Source organism: Macrotis lagotis, chromosome 4, assembly GCF_037893015.1.
Source record: "Macrotis lagotis isolate mMagLag1 chromosome 4, bilby.v1.9.chrom.fasta, whole genome shotgun sequence".
Classification (NCBI taxonomy): Eukaryota; Metazoa; Chordata; class Mammalia; order Peramelemorphia; family Peramelidae; genus Macrotis; species Macrotis lagotis.
Window position 1 is genome coordinate 126389313 of NC_133661.1, and position 16017 is coordinate 126405329.

Here is a 16017-nt window from a genome sequence, read left to right on the forward strand (position 1 = left end):
CAATGTAAACCATCTAAGGGATCACCAGTGACATGTTGAGGGGCCCTTAAATAAGAAGGGAGATTTTCCCAGACAGGTTCCTCCCAACCCTATGGCATTGGATTCTATGGACAGCCATCTAGGTATAGAAGGAATTATATATGAATATGTATATTAGTGTGATTGTGTGTAGGCATTGTTTTTAAAATTTATTAATCCTGGAGTATTTTGTTGCTGTGGTGCTTATAACCACAGCAACTACAAGATCCCAGCCTCTGTCTTTGATCAAGACATGAAGGTTTAGAGAAAGAAGTATATCCACTGAGTGACTGGGGGATGTACTGGGGAAGAACTAGTTGCCAGTCACTATCTTCTTCCCAGGAAGCATTATAAGCTATTTTGTGCTTGTCTAGATCAAATGAGGTGAAAATTTCTTCCTGGATTGTCTTACTGGGCATTGTAAGCCTCCCGAGAATGAAGTAGTCAGAGCTAGGAGTCTTCCACAGGTGATTGACAAGGATATAGGACAATAAATTTAGAACTATAAGGTATCCTAGAGGTCTCATAATTCAATCCTTTATCCAATTTTTGAAGAGACTTCTGGAGTCAAAAGTGAAAAAGATTTGCCCAAGAGACTCGTCTAAGTGACATTCCACGTGTCAGAGATGGGATTCGAACCCAAATCTTCCCATCCAATGCTCTATTCATTACACCATTTAAGTCCAGGCAAAGTGATTTCCTTGGGTCCAGAACTCCATTTTTTTCTCTGTATATTTGTATTAGCTGTGTGTGTGTGTGTGTGTCCCATCTGCAATACAGACTCTTAAGGTCACCTCTTAGTATTCTGTGTTTCCTTTATCTTTACCACCCCTTTTCCTCCCTCCCAGAATCATTCTATCTATTTTATTTATCTATATAATTATATCTATCTGTATATGTAAAATTGTTATCTCTTCCAACAATATTCTTTGAGGACAGAGAGCATTTGACTTTTGTCTGTATTTTGTTTCATGTATTTCACTATTACTGTATTTTATAATTTATGAACATTTATATATCATATATGTATTTATTATTGTTGCATTAATTATGTAGAATAGTAGTTCCCTCAACTGTAAAGTGACAAAAATAACTCATTTCAGTCTCTGAGGATCAAATGCGATATTGGTAGAGAACTTAGAATAATATTTGGCCCAGAGTGGGCATTTAATAAAGCTTGTTGATTTATATGATATATAGTTCTCAGGTAGTGTTTGAATGGATGAGCTGTATGCATACCTAGCACTTACACAGTTTGAATACATGAGACATACAAACAACAAATAGACTCAGCCCTTGGCCATCTAAGATATATCCTCTTAACTATTTTTTTTTTAAATGTTCTTTTGGGGGCAATGGGGTTAAGTGATTTGCCCAAGTTACACATAACTAGTATCAAGTGTCTGAAGCCAGATTTGAACTCAAGTCTTCTTGACTCCAGGCCAGTGCTCTATCTACCTTACCATCTAACTGCCCTGTGTATACTTTTATATAATTCTCTCATGCCAGAGACAAATGATACAATGTGGTCCATTGGAGAGTGGCCCCTGGGGAAGAAGGCAAGGAAGACCAGAACAAGAATTCATAGTAAACATTTAATAAGTATTTTCTGAATGAATGATCATAAGGGATTCTAATTCTCCCTCCCCACTTCTGCTGGTTGTTTGCTATGTTGCCTGTTCTTTGAGGAAGAAGAAACTTTCAGTTTTGAGTCCCTTCTTCAAATTCATTATTCATTCTCTTGCTTCTGGAAAATGCTAGGGCTTGGCACATGGTTCCCAGAAGCTTTTCAAGGCTGTTTCAGTGTAGACTTCTTGCTGTTTTCCAGGAAAAAGAAATACCTTGAGGAGGCAAGCCTAGGCGTAGGAGGGAGGAGATTATAGCCTTTCCCCCTTAGATGCCATTCCTGCTGACATGGCCAAACACCATAAGGCAGACTGGGATTTGTTGTCAATCTTTACGTTAGAGAACAACAAAATCACTAGTCTTCCAGATAGGGCCAGGCCAGTGTTCACACCGGTGATCTCCACTGACCAAAGGGCCATGTATATCTCACAACCGCTGGACAGAGCATGGAACTTCAGGGTAGGGAGCCTCAGAGAATTGCGTGGTGGGAAGAGATAATCTGGACATCCCTTATCCCCAGAGATCCTTATACCCACTTTTCCTCAACACTTCAATATTGTCCCTCTACCAGCTCACAATGTTCTTCTCTTCTGTCTTCCCATTGCTTCCGGTTTCTCTGCCTTTCATTCACATGATTTGTAATACCAGCTCTTCTCAAGAAGATACAAAGACTCTATAACCTGCTGAAAAAGATAATCTAAGGTAAGTGTTACCAAGGGAGAATAGATCCAGAGAACAGTACTACAATTACTTTGAAGGCAGTAGATGACATAATTGTGAAGAAACCTTCAATACTGCTTTGAGCTGAGTCTATGTCTCAGGTTCTTTTCTCACTCTTCTTCTGTGTATACCTATCAATAGGTCTATCTGTCCCTCCTAATCTCCAATTTGATGATTAAAAACAAATCTCTCAAATATCTGTTCCATTTATGTCATGCCCTCAATAATGATTTTCAATAGGGCTGCACAAATTCATTCATTTTACATGTAGTTAGAGCCTCTTGACCGGTATGCAAATATGAATATGCAAATATATGCAAATAAACACAAATTATACATATGCACAAAACTCTGGGGCATTTAAAAAAAGTAGATATTCTTAGGCAAAGGGTCCTTTGGTCTTACCCTAGATGGGATTCAGTTAGTTCCTTGCAGAAAGTCTCTCACCACCTTGAGTCCCCGGCCCATATTAACTATGCCAGGAGACTGAGTTTTGTTCCTCAATGTCATCCTTTCTGGTCAGGAGCTCCTGGATACAGCCCAGATTGATCTTGGGTCTCCCTAGGGAGGTCATCTGGACCTACAGAAAACAGGCTGCTCTCAGGTTGCTCAAAATGGCACTCAACCCAAGGAAAGCAGAACTACCAGAGTCTGAACTTCAACAAGTATCTTATCTCTACAGGAGAGGACTCAATACTGGACAGAGAACAAAGAATGCTTTTGTGTTTTTCATGGTCCTGCTATAGTGACATAACCAAGGGCAAACCATAGTTGCATAAATAGTGTCTATTTCCCATCTGTGAAATGGGGATTGATGACTCTATTCACATTCTGAATGTCAAGGAAAAGAAGACAAATGAAATATTTTGAGAATTTTAAAAGTGAAAAGTGTTTTGAGACTATTATAAATATTTACTATTTATAAATATTTTCAAAGCATGTTTTCAGATCTACCTCATTTGTTCTCAAAACAACCCTGAGGCACAAAGACAGAAGACCATCAAGAATGCGATAGACATAACTTCAATATGGAATAGAAAACTGAACTAGATGCCCTCTAAAATCCTTCCTAACTTTTAAGTCATTTTCCCCATTTTACAGATAAGAAAAGTAAAGCCAAGAGAATTAAAAGGATTTAGTTTAGGTCACACAGTCTTGGTCTTCTGACTTGGTCTACTGACTTGATTTTTTTCTTTTACCATGATGTCTCTGGTTCCAAAGTAGTAAGTCTGGTCAATTGTTCTGAGGTTTAGTTTTGCTTTCCTGAAGGAAAGAAACTGAAAAAGGGAGCAGAGAAGTAATCTAGTCAAACATACACAGTAAGGATGTGAGAATCAAAATTTAGGACTTAATTCAATAGTATCTATTGCCCACAGCAAGGTGATTTCCCTCTTTCTTGATTCCAAGAATCTCCCACTCCCTTGTTCTCTCTGGTTTATATTTCAGAAAGCTAAGCTGACAAAGAACCTCCTGATCCCTATTCCTCCTTTCTCCTTGACTTGATGCTTTATGGCCCATTATATTAGAAGAACAGTAAATGGGGTTGTCCTGTAATTTGCTTCCTGTGGTTTATTGCCCCGGCTTTGAAGACATGCTCTTTCATAAATAGCAGTGACTTTTCACTTTGACTATTCAGGCAGAATAGATCCTAGAAGCAAGTTAGCTGAATGTTCTTTTCACTACTGTATCTCTAGGAATCAATAAACCTTGGTACTTAGTTGCAGACACATATACACAGACACACACAACTTCTGGTAACTTCTTGAAGAAATTCTTCCAGTTTCCAGACCTAATCAAAGGTTAGAGGAGTAGTCATTACAACTAGTATGGTCATAGCTATTACCAAGTAATCAGCATGCAAGATGAAAGTTAGTCTTAGGGAAGTGAGCTTTAAAAAAATACATTTCATGATTCACCATAGCCACAGATTTCACCACCTCAGTCAATCTTCTGGTGATAAACCTCTCCATACTTAACTTAGGATGTCTAAAAGAACAAATCTGTTGTTAGAACCATATTCACAGTCCAACAGGCACAGCAATTCTTTCTTTATCATCCTTTAAGTGGCTCAACAAAGGGCATCTTTCAGTGCCTCCAGTCCAAATGTGAAGAAGAGGGAGGTAAAGAGCCAGTCAGAAAGGGAGAGGCTTGGAACAGGTAAGAGGGAGCCATCCCAAGAGCTGCTGGTCATCTCTCCCAGGTTTCTTCCATCACCCCTTGGTAATTTCCACAGCAGTGTGGTGCAGTTTGAATGTGATTAAGGTTCTAGCTGCCTGGGCTGGCCTCAAATTGCCCAGACTGAGCTCAATGCACATCCGTTCCCTAATTAGCAAAAGCCACAATATCCCGGAGGCTCAGAGAGCATGGCCCTAATTGTATTTCTGCTGTAACTGAGGGATAATTACCCTTCCCAATAGCTGCTGCTTTTAATTCATCTTTTTAATTTTGATCTCTTCCTCCTTTGCTCCCAATTCCCACTTGACTACTACTTTGCCAGCTTTGTTCTTTTGCTCAGATGAGAGAGAAGAGAGGAGGGAAGGAGGGAGGGAGGGAGGGAGAGAGGAGAGAGAGAGAGAGAGAGAGAGAGAGAGAGAGAGAGAGAGAGAGGGAGAGAGAGAGAAATAGAGACAGAGAAGAGGGAGGAAGGAAGGAAGGAAGGAAGGAAGGAAGGAAGGAAGATCTGGAGCAGGAAGCTCAGCAGAGTCTAGGTAATCCAGGGCTGCCTCTGACACCTCTAACATCTATTCTACACTTCTTCCTATGCCTGAAATTAAGGAAGTGATTTAAGATTTCATAGGGGAGAAGGATTTTTATAAGTGCTCATCTTCCTTAGGGGTTTCTCTACTTCACAATCCTGTGATTGTATGATGGAGCCACAATGACTATGCAAAGTTGTTAAAAAAACAAAAGACCAGAATCACAGGATCCTTCTTTACAGGGATTTAGGAATCAGAGAATGTCAGAACTTACAGGAACCTCAATGTTCATCTAGTTCAACTATCTCAACATACAGATCAATAAATGGAGACCTAGAGAGATAAAATGCCTTCACCCAATGTATTTTACTCCTCATCTGGTTCAGGGCAAGGAATGGAAGGTAGAATCCCCATTTAGTAATACTAACCTAAACTGGTAGATTGGAAGCCAGTTGTCTCCATCATGCTCTTTTCTTCAATTCTTCGGGAGGGAAGGGAGCACAGGCAGCAGCAATACCCACTTTTAAGTTCCCATAGAGATAGCAGTCCAATATACAACCTCTATTCTAGTTTCAAGGCTTCAGAGAGATGAAAATAACTCCTCTTTGAAAACAGTTGGGGACCTCTGATAGGGTAATTTTTAAATAGGAGATAGCTTGGAGAAGAAGAAATGTTTCTATTTTTCTGTCCATTAGAGAGATTTTAGTAGTGTTTAACCTTTAAAAATAATGTAAATGAATTCCCATAACAGAAGAACACAATTATAAAGCTCAGTTATGGAAAATAACTTGTGGAATCCAGGGAAGAACTTCACCTGAGGTAAATCAGCTTGATAACTATCTGACTATGTTATAATGGCAAGATCATATAAGATAAAAGAAGGCATCAGAGGATCCATTTTCAAATATCAGTTCTGCTACTTACCTCCCTCAAGTTTCTTAAATTCACTATAGCTCAGGCTCCTCATCTATAAAATGAAAGAATTGCCTCATGGTCTTTAAGGCTCTTTCTCATTCAAGCCCTTGTCTTACAGATCTCTAAGATGTTCTAGGAACCCTGAATATATGCTGTCTTTATAGTTAACCAGTATCCCAGTTATGTGGTAATTTAAGCCCACTCTATGTGTATGAAAAGTAGCTAGCTGGTTACACTCTTCCATCCATTTGTTCTTCATATATGCAAAGACTAAGGTTAAGTAACCCTAATAGCTTTTAATTAATTTTTTAACTCAGATCCTATTTTACTTCTTTCTTCTATCATGGTTGCTCTCCTTTCCCTTCTGCAATCCCTAAAGCACTCTGAATGGGTTATATATTCATATCCTCACATGCAACTCAGTAGAGTCAGAAAAGCTTCAACTCACTAACCATGTAACCTGGGACAAATCTAGTTTTACTAGTCTTAATTACTAGTCTTCCTTCCTTTACTAGTCTTAATTTTCTCATCTGTAAAAGCAAGGTGAAATGGACTAGATCATATCTAGCATCTCTTCAAGGTGTAGCATTCTATAGGCTTATGGAGGCTGAAGAAAATGAATACATACAAGCTGGGATCCATGTAGGCAGACTACAGAATTGTTTTTCCAAGTATATGTCCCATACTTAACTGGATTTTGATTAGGCTTAGTCCCACCTCTGGGAATCAAGTCTCTAGATCTAAGAATTCCTGTGAAGGCACAAAAGACAGAGGTGACAGTGAGAATTAGACTTTTTTGAAGAAGAGAAAAGGGGAATTGTAGAAGGAGAAGATATAAGCAGCTACTTAATAAGTTAGATGCTATGTTGAGCTCTGCAAATATTTCATTTGATACTTGTTTTCACTCAGTGTGCTCCCAGACATTGGGCAAAGTTGGTGCAGCAATCTGCCCAGGGGTTAGTAGGAGATCTTTGTTGATATTGAAAGTGAAAGGCAAAGGGATCTTAAATAGGGAGGTGATCTTAAATGTCCTCAGGAAAAAGAGTTTTGTCTTCAATGTTTCCCATTATTATCATTCTCATCACCATGGATATGGCCACTTAGCTCATTTTTCACCATGCTAATAATATCACTGTCATGATTCCTATCCCTTTCTGAGCTGGTGAATGAGCTTCCTTCCTCATGTGAGTTCCTTGAGAGTAGGTACTGTCTTGCTTTTTTCTATTTGTATCCCCAGTGCTTAGCACTCAATAAATGCTTTTTCATTCACTCATTTAATCCCATGATCACACACTAATGAAATTGTTTCTTATCCTTTTTTGTTGTTGTATCATGGACTTCCTTATCAGAATGTTTTAAAATACACTAGAATTACAAAGAACACCAATCTAAGTTGAAATATAGTAGTCAAAATATTTTTAAAGACCCTCTGCACATATACATTTCCTTTGCTAACAAGAGTAATGGATGAACTAAACTAAAAAAAAGACTAGATTCATATTGACAATTGACAAAAAAAGGATTCATATGGACAATTCAAAATATATAGTATTGTGAATCAATACCATTCTATTCATATAGAAAGGACAACATTCTTAACAGTATCATTAAAAACCATATACTACATTAAACTCCTATCCTGTTTTCCTGAACACTATAGGAAGCATAGTTCTTGAACCCTTAAGAGTTGACCATGAAAAAGGTTAAGAATTTAGGAAATTCTGGAAGACAGCAATAAGTTTAAAGTATATATACTATGATCAAAGCAGAAAAATCAGAATAAATTATCACAAGTTAGATTCAACTGGATTTCCTGCATCATTCTTACTCTTACTTTCCTCACTTCCCACATGGCAACCATGAGAAGTAGAAAGTAATAAGATTCAAGGGGAAAATGTATTTGCCTCAACTTTCCAAAATCTTTTGCTTGGTTTCCAGGATTAATAATAATCTAGGATGAAGAACTGGCTATTATCAAGTAATTCTGAGTTCATTGATTTGGTTCATTTTACAAATAGATATTACTGTTTCATTGACTTTGAGTGTTAAGTATCTATCTATAAGTCAACATAAACATATTTGATGAGGAGTAAGATTTTGGCTTCCTTTCACTTTTTCCAAACAGAAATAAATCCTAAGTTTTCCATAGTGTGAAAACATACCCTACTGAGGATCACCACCAAGCATTTGTTATATACTTACTAAGTGCCTGGCATGATGCTTGGTCAGTTGCTTCAGGGACTGGGTCATTAGCGTACTGGGATAATGAGAAGGGTTATCATCTAGAAGCCTTTGCCCTAAATCTATTAAGATTCTTTAATAGAACCAGAAGAGTCCACCCCCCCCCCCAAAGGGAGAGTTTTAAAAGGAAAATGACATAATTCAAGGATATACAGTGCCTTGGATAAACCAATTTCTCTTTTCCTTCCTGATTCTTATCCTCTTTGTTCACTTACTAAGAAATCTGATCTTAATTTACTTTCCCTTTACTATAAGATGTTTGAAACTGCAAGTAGTTAAATTTATTTTTCAAATATCACTTATTCTTTTTTTTCCCCATCAAGTTCAATCAGTCCCTGGTGAATTTCACTATTAAGATTCTACACTTGCAAATTTGGGAGACAAAACTTTGGTGTTCAGAAAGGCAATGAGACCTTGATAAATTTCCTTACACCTACATCTGATTTTAATTTCTCTAATCATCATATGGAAGAAACTTCATTTCAATGGGTGGGTTTTGTGTGGCCTCAGATAATTCACTTGGTCTTCTGAATCTGGTTACAGTCTAGTCAATATAATTGGATAAGCACAAGAAATTCTTACTTTTTTAAAGCTCATCCTATGATAGTAGGTGGACTTCTTTAAAGGTTCCGTGTTCTAATAATTCCTATTTAAGGGACATTTTGAGGATGGTGCTAAAGAGACTTCTATATTTTCAGAGTTGATGGTTTTCAGAAGGAAAACTTGGCCTACCCATTGTAGCTATGAACTCTACCCCCCTCTTATTTCTGGTCTCTCAACTCTCCACTGTGTCTTTAGGAAGTTGGTGTAATGGTTTCCTTCATGATAACACCCCCACATTTCTACTCTTTCCTTTCATCTTGGGATAGCAATAGATGACATGGAGTTCTCTGTTTGATCATTCCATGTAACTATGGTAACAATTAGCAGTGTTTAATTTTTTTCTTCAGAAAAAAAGGTCACAGGTAGTTAAAGCTAGTGCTTGGTTTTATTCCCAGACGTATATACCCTCACCTCCAAAGTGATTTAATTAAGGAGTTTGATCAAATACTAGGCAGGGTATAAGAATGCAAAACATAAAGGAGGACCAGATCTTAAAAATGAGTTGAGTTGCAAGAGAAAATGACAAATTTTTTTTTTGTATTCCCATCTAGCTTACAGAGGGAATGTCACCATTGAGTACCATAGGACTTTCTCCCACCTTCCTTCCCTAGAAAGCCAAATACATTAAAAAAGTCCAAGTTACTAGAGCTTACTCAAAGATTTCTAGGTGCAAAATACCATTGACCTCTTAGATGCCAGCTCAGGTATTTATATCATGCAGCTGAGAGACATAGATTATAGCTATAACCACTACCTCAGGTCCTGAAGTCACAAGGTAATAACAAGTAAGCTGCTTTGAGGCTGGAAAAAAAAAGACCTGAATTACCTTCACCCCTACCTTGCCAACAGGAGTGGCACCTAAGACTATTTTATACTTCAGATTATGAAAGTCCTTGAGCGGTCATTAGGATGATGACAACTGTGCTGCACCATTGAGTTTCTCAAGGTTTATCTATAGTTTTAATCTTTTATTTTTTATGACTTGAACAGACCATAATTTCATCAATGTGAAGATAAGCACTTTTTTTGGCCTGCTTTTTAACAGTTTTAAAGAGTTGCCTGGGACACAGGTATTAACTGTCAGAGGCTGTACTCAAATTCAGGTTATTTTGACTTCAAGGTTGACTCTCTATACACTATGAAGCACATATCTTTTTATTGTTATTAATAAATATCTCACTTTTTGTAATAAATATTTTTCCAAAAAGTTGCTCATAAATGGAGTTTTACAGATTATGTTTTTAAATGTCTTACATATAGTTGTTCAGTAAATATTTGTTAAGTGGTTGATAAAAATGAATGAAAACATATCGAAAGAGGAGTTGCCTGGTCCTTAAACTAGAAAAAAGGACAGAGCAAAAAAGTTCAAAGAAATCCGCTGCATTCTGGGCTAACTAAATCAAAGCCTCACACCCTAGATCCTAAATCAAATCATTCTGTAGATATATAGGAATAATATAGGAATACATATAGGAGTAAGGTCATATTTGATAGTACTGGGGTGTTCTTTTCACTCTACTAGCCAGAGAAGGATAAATGACATTCTCTGATTGGATGAGAAGTTAGCACAGGACAATCTATAACAGTATACTTCTACCCATTAAGCCAATGAAATCTCTTTTAGATTTTTACTCATTAAAAAAACTGAAAGGAAAAAACTCAAGTTAACATTTCAATGTGGCAATATTTATGCCATTAGAAATTGATGTCTCATAAAATTTCATAAATCCATATTAGGGTAAGGGCTAAGAACCAAAACAGATACAGGAGGCAGGAGAGACTGAGAGTCAACCTTACTTCTCCTTAAAAGTAACTGACAGCATTTATACAATCATGGAGATAAAGGACTCTTTTCCTATAAATGTCCTTTTGCTAACATTGTCAACTAATGCAGAAAATTTTTAGCTTTAAATTTAGATTTGGATCAGTTAGAGAGTTTACTTTTAACTGTGTTAGGATAAAATACATGAAAGGGAGAAATATTTTCTTAGGATCAGATATTTATATTTGGTAGGGACCTTAAAAGCTATCTAGCCCAAATCTTTATTTTTATATGAGGAAAACTGACTGAGAAAAATTTAAAGTGAAAGGTAATATAATTAAGAGTCAGAATTCAAACTCAGGTTCTTTGACTTTCAAATCCAATACACTTTCCCTTGTATCTTGCTACCTCCAGATATGTGGATAATCCTTTGTTATGAGAGATACAGGATCCCTATTACCTAAAATGCTGAGCTTTATTTATTATTTATTTACTGAACTATCAAGGATACAAACAAAGGTTTATAGTGTGTGATGTTAAATGTAGCAATTTTCAAATCTTGCCTATGTCACACAAAACATCTACTCTGCTCCACTGGTAATATAATTCTTCAGTTCTACCTAAAGTTCTTTTCCTAGATCAAAGTGACCAGAGGAATTGACTTTTGGTGATGTAATAGAGCCAAAATATTCCTAATGAAATGGAGGAAAGTAAGTAACAATTTCAAAGCTGTGGAATTTCGGTCAAGTTGCTTCAGTTCTCTCCTCATCAGTAAAATAAAGGGGGCTGGATAAGAGCTTAATTCAACTTCCAGTTTTAAAATCCCATGATCCTGAAAGAACACATTTTCTCACCATATCCTTTCCTATAAATTGTCTACCTCTCTTTATCCTTAATAGAGAAAAAAATGACCTTTTTCTTCTCTTTTTTTTCCTGCAGGAGTGTTTTTTTGGAGGAGAGAAGAGGTTGCCCTTTTCAAATAAAGGACTAAAATTTAATAGGGCAACTTAATTCTCTAATTCCCAATCCAAAGTAGAGCACACTATACTAAATCCTTCAAAGTTTTTCTTTCTATAGATTACTTAACCCTAACCCTAACCTCATAGTTTGAGGTTCAGAAAATAGATATAATGCTCTCTTTGGGGGGGGGCAGAGCCACCTGCCACAGACCTCAGAGGGCAGGAGTTTCAGTTGGAAATGCCTCAGGGGGGAACAACCTTTTGGAGAAGGAAGTATCTATTACTTCTATCTCCCTCTATAAAAAAACCTAAAACATTATTTTTCAAGTGACCCCACCTACCATGACCAAGAGTACAGGAAATGGGATTGAAGCTGGTTGCTAGGAAACAATTTCTTTCTCCTTTCCCTATATATTACTCTGGTTGCGTTTTCTGATATCTTTCCTTAGATATCTTCTTTTCCCCAGTAGTCTACCTAGTATTCTTTCTATCAGGTTCCATTAATTAAGATTTAGCTTAATATTTCTTTTAAAAAGAATTCACTTGCATAAAGAAATATAATCTCTCCCATCCTCAAAGGATGACCACAATACAAACATAAATATACAATTAAGACTAACCTCAATCATACATTTAAAAAGGAGGTTGAAAATAAGACATTTTTCTCTTACCATCTCAGAGACAGAATTTTAAAATTCCTTACCTGTTTTGGAATAGAAGTGGACTGTCCAGTCTCCATTGAATGTCTCTGCGTTTTCCTAAATTAATCCTATAGAGATTTATCTAAGAATCTTCCCTATTATTCTCACTGTCCAAAAAGCTCTCCCACCTCCAAACTAACAGCTCAATTCCCAGTTCTGTCCTATCTCACAGGAGTCAAAGAGAAAAAGGGGGGTCTAGGGAGAAGGTAAGAGATTTCAAATGCTCTGCACTAAGCACAGGAGGGAAAGGGATGTACAGGATAGAGCTGGAGATATTTTTCAGAGAAACCAAACAATTTTTTTCAGTTCCTCTTTAACAGGATTAGGGATCTCTTCAGGACTTTTTCTCATACCTCCCCTTTCCATACCCTTTCCAATGTTTCCTGATAAACCTCAGCCCAAATTCATAATCCTGTTTGAAGCTTGATTTTGAAGATAACGAGGGGGAGAAACCCTGCCCTTCTCCAATTATCTTCTCCCCTACAGGGCTCCACAAACTGGTTAAGACAAAGACTAGTCCAGGGAGCTAGGGGGATCAGATCAGATCAGCAGTGAGGCAAAAGGGGTGGGGACTCTTTTCAGTTACGTATTCCCGGGGCGCTGTCCACGATTCTGGTGCTGAAACATGCTACCAGACCATGTTGGGAGCAGGACTATTATAAACAGGGACTGTTTTTTTTCCTGGAATGGGGGGTTTGGGGAGGGGAGTAGAGTAGGTCTTGATGGGGAGATGATGTATGGTTGTTCAGTCTGGCGAGAGGCTCGGATTGTCAGCCTCTAGAGCCGCACAAAAACCAGTAATTGCCTCCTGGTAAATTATTAACAAAGGTGATATGAACCCAGAGGAATCAGATAAAGTAGGCAGCCCAGGGCATTCAACCTTAGCCTGAAAAGAACGACCTAGGGAGGTGAAACAGATAGTTCACATAACCCAGCAAGAGATCTAATAAGACCCAGTAGGTAGAGACTCCAACAGGCAGGAAGCAAACCCTGGGGACAATTCTTGTTTCTTAGTTAATAGGATTCCTAACATGCTCGTTAATCATTTCTTGAATGAGAGTGAGGGTGCGGTGGGCTGCTAGAAGTCCTTTGTCTGAAAAGGATATATCCCAGCAGAGGTCTTACCCTCCTCTCCCAACCACCTTTTAATAGTAAATGATAGAGGCGGCTAGGTGGCGCAGTGGATAGAGCACCAGCCCTGGAGTCAGGAGTACCTGAGTTCAAATGTGACCGCAGACATTTAATTACTTAGCTGTGTGGCCTTGGGCAAGCCTATTAACCTCATTTGCCTTGCAGAAACCTAAAAAAAAAATAGTAAATGATAGCCAAGTATCGAAAGCAGAGCTCTCAGGACCTTTGACACACATTGACACACAGACATACAGTCAGCTTATACAGACATCACCAGCTTTCTGCCCCGATCTCCTCTGGCTCTTGAAATCTTAGTTCTGCAGAAGCAGCTCAGATCTAGAGGATCCATGCAGTCTTCTTTATCTTTCCCGAGAGATCTTGATCAGGGAGGTGACCTGAGAAATGAAACCGAGTTCTGAAACCAGTCAGACAATCCTATTATCAACATGCAACAAGTCTGTGACAATTCCATAGGGCAGCTCCCCTGAGGTTTGGAGCAGTTCTGGACTCAGGGAGGAGCTGAAATTGCCAGATTTGGAGTGTTGAGACTTAGAGTTAACCTTATTCCCTTTATAGTGTACCTTTCTCTTCATTTGAGGTTCAGATTCTACTTGACTATCTTAAGTCATATTTCTTAAGTCATATTTCTGATCTAATAAGACGAAGAGAAGAGTTCTGCTAATAGAAGGTTATGTGGGGTTCTCACCATCTCCAGGAAATGTTCTTCTAGATTAGGGGATCAAATATTACCAGGAAGAACCCCTTCAAGACCTGAATACACTCGGAACAGAGTGCCACTGCAGTCTCGCACTATTCCGAGGATCGGATTACCTTGATCAGATTGCGTCTTTCCGGATCTGGCTTGTTTCTTCCTCTTCCTCCCGTTAACTTGGCAATGGAGATCAGCGTAGCGGTGCACCTGTTGCAGATCCAGAGCCCAGATCTCAACAACTCAGAGAGATGGCCGATGGCCCCCCCGTTTCGCAGTCCCAGGTCCACCTCCTCCCACTCTCAGTTCTGGCGGCATCTGGCCGCTTCCTGCCCTCCTTAGGGGATGTGTGGCGAGGGTAGGGAGGGCATCCCAGCTAGAAGCTTACCTGGATCCTATCCTGGCGATGAGGGAAGATGTCTATCCTTCTCAAAACTTCGGATTATTTATGTAAAGATATTTACCTCCTCGCACACACCCGACCTAATTGCTTCCTCTTCCCCAAGGCTTGGAGGGGGGGCGGGGAGACCGCAAAGCAGAGCACAAAGAATAGGGTGAAAGTTTGGGTTAGGTATATATGGAGGGGTTTATACCTGAATAGTCTCCCCTTCCCATCCTCTCTGGCCTCGTTCGGGCAGAGAACCACCGAGGGTCGGGGTGGTGCTGGATCCGGAGTCGAACCTGCGTGCACCACAGCTCTTGTAGCTTGCGGGGAGACAATAGCGCTGGCTCCTGTTGCAGCTGAAGTCTCTTTAAACCCCTATCCAACCCACAGGTGGCCTGTTAATGCCACTGAGATGTATGACGTCATCTTGAAAGAGAGGGCGGAGATAAACCCACTTCAAAACAAAAGTTCCTGTGGTACCATGGCAACAGATTGCAAATGTCAGCTGTACACACCACAGTCATCCTTCTAGCTCATTCTTCGTTTCCCCTCCCCCACAATCTCTTGCCAGGGATTAGGAACAGATCTCCAGAAATTAATGGCGAGACTAGCCTTCTCAGACAACAGGAAGAGAGACATTACAGGGTTAGATGATGGAGCAGGAATCAGAGATAGGGTTCCCTTTTCAATAATCCCTTTGAACACACACACACACACACACACACACACACACACACACACACACAGACACACAGACCCCTCCCCATACCGCCCCCCCACCCAGATCCTTAAAACCCTTTCCAGAGCAAAACTGCCAGGCCCAGTAAAGAAGATCCCCTTTGCTTTCTGGCTTTCAGTAAAACATCCACATTATCAAGTGCCGTGTTTTGTTAATGGATTAAGCTTCTTTTTACAAAGGGAAACATGGCAGTTCCTAGTCCCTTCTCCATCCCTTTGTAGATATCTGATTTATCATCTTTCCATCTCCCCACACAGAAATGTTCTTCCTTACACAGAGACATGAAAGCAGACACTGTTTCATGCACTTTTTTTTGCATTGGGGTTATGACTTGTCCAAGGTCACATAGTAGTAAGTATGAGGTCAAATTTGAACTCAGGTCCTCCTGACTCCAGGGCCAGTACCCCTGATGCAGTTTCACAAGCCCTCTGAAGGAAAACCTTGGAGATAAATAGTAAAGTAGGCATGAGTCATAAAGGCCCAAACCAGCCAGGATATACAAGCAAAGGCTTCTGCAGGCACCACAAAAATTAGCTCAATCAATGAATGGCCATTTGTACAAAACACACATACACAATTGATCTATCAGCATTAACAAATAACAAATATCTAAATAGGGCATTAAAATTAGAAAAGCATTGGGTATACATTATCTCATTGTAGTCTTATAATAACCTTATTGGAAGGTACTCCTGCAATTATTACTAATCCCATTTCATAGATGAAGAAATTCAAACTCAGAGATTAAGTGACTTGCCCCATTTACAAAGTTATTAATTCTACCAGGTGGTATTTGAACTCACATCTAACTG

General features: G+C 39.0%; 1 long non-coding RNA gene across 2 annotated transcripts; it reads right to left on the reverse strand.

Annotated features, from left to right (window-relative positions):
- Positions 1–1005: 1005 nt before the first annotated feature.
- On the reverse strand, positions 1006–14851 carry LOC141521501 (uncharacterized). Of its 2 annotated transcripts, none has more exons than XR_012477955.1 (4): positions 14675–14851; positions 14204–14291; positions 5489–13767; positions 1006–4350 (listed from the first exon to the last, which is right to left on the reverse strand). It is a non-coding gene; the product is annotated as an uncharacterized LOC141521501 (long non-coding RNA). The 2 variants fall into 2 exon arrangements; XR_012477956.1 differs by having other exon boundaries at positions 14470–14851.
- Between the last annotated feature and the right edge of the window lie 1166 nt (positions 14852–16017).